We start from the raw sequence: 1,735 nt of genomic DNA on the forward strand, positions 1-1,735 counted from the left end.
AAAAAAAAAAAAAAAAAAAAAAAAAAAAAAAAGCAATACTATATGTATTACACACAGAGATAGTAACACAAAGCAGAAAATAGTGTGTTTTTTCATGTTACGGACACCTAGATTCAAATCTCATTTTCTCTCTTATAATCACAGAACCCTGGCCAAGTATGGTATATATTCAAAACAGTTTTCTTATATGTGAATTGAGATACTTAAATTTATCTATGTCATAGATTGTTTGAAAATTAAATTAAAAATTACATTTGCAGTACATAATACAATACTTAACAGGGCTTGATGTGTAATAAGGGCTCAACAGGTTTTAAATAATTTATTATTGATCCATGATTAAGAACTCATCAATTTCAGAGTCAGTAGTTTTAAACTAAATACTGTTTTTCTACCATCTTTCCAACTAATGGAAGGCAAAACAATTATACTTTTCCTTCATTTCGTTGTAAGTTAGTACATAATGGGACTCAGACAAATATAGAGATTAGTAGTTTGAGTGGCTTCACCTCACAATGACTGTTTGTAATTTTCACAATAAAAATTTTGTGAATGTTTCACAGGTAATCATCACAACCAATGCCCAGGAATGTGTCTGAAATGATGCCTGACAGAATAAATATATTCAGTGAATAACACTATGTGACAAAGCACTAGTAATATATAAATTAATGCAAGAATTATTTATTAATACCCTGTGTCTTGATGCATGTCATTCTTTTTTTTTTTTTTTTTTTGGAATGTACTCACTGAAGCTACAAAATATAAAAGCATGATATAAAACTTTGAAGACACATCGTTTCTGTCAAAAAGATCAGTATTATGCTTCAAAATTCCATCACAAAGCACCCAGCTTTTATTGCAAAGCCTGAGAACATATATTAGAGAAGTGTGTAATCTGAAATTTTATACAAGCAGATGAAATTCAGGTTCACAGAGGCTGTGTTTTTCATATAGACCTCAGGAGCATAATTCCTTTAATGTAGCTTTCCTTAGACAGCAGTAACATTCTGGCAGTAGGTATTGTCTCACATGAAACATTTGACACTGCTCTTAGAGGTTTCTTGTGTACCCAGTGGCCCCAGTTGGTATGCAGGCTATACACATAGTTTAAATAGTTCTCTCGAATTCTGGCAATTTCTGACAAACTGGAAATCCCAGCAGGAACTAAAATGGCATTGACAGCTATGGGATGGTGTGCATTGTATTTCACCTTCCAGCATTTTTACTCTCTCAATAAAGTATATCATCAAGAGGGATGGGAGGCCCTGTCAGGTCACAAATACACCACAAATGAAAAATGACAGAAAATTTGCTCTTTGTATAAATAGGGTCTGATGTGAAGCTTAGTTAAAGTCATCCAGATTCTTGTATAAAATTGAGAAATAGAGCAAATTTATTGTGGTTTCAAAAATATATTTGGATTTGAGGAATGAGTGATGCTACCACAAAATATCATAATAAATTTAATAAGATCTTATGCCATGGAGCCTTGCCCCATCCAGAGTGGGACCTATGGCTTGCCTGTCAGCCTCTCATTTCTAGGAACTGTTCTCTTCACACATATAGTTACTGGGCAGCTCCATGAAGTCCTTTCCTTAATATATTAATATTCCTGAATAGCTGCTCTTAAAGCATAGGGGTGGGGCAATTATGACCTATAATATGTCAACCAATCCCTTTCTTGAGGATTTAGAATTGAGAATAAAAATAGTATGTCATTCTCTCTTGGGTG

Source organism: Lipotes vexillifer, unplaced genomic scaffold, assembly GCF_000442215.2.
Source record: "Lipotes vexillifer unplaced genomic scaffold, Lipotes_vexillifer_v1.1 scaffold768, whole genome shotgun sequence".
Lineage (NCBI taxonomy): Eukaryota > Metazoa > Chordata > Mammalia > Artiodactyla > Lipotidae > Lipotes > Lipotes vexillifer.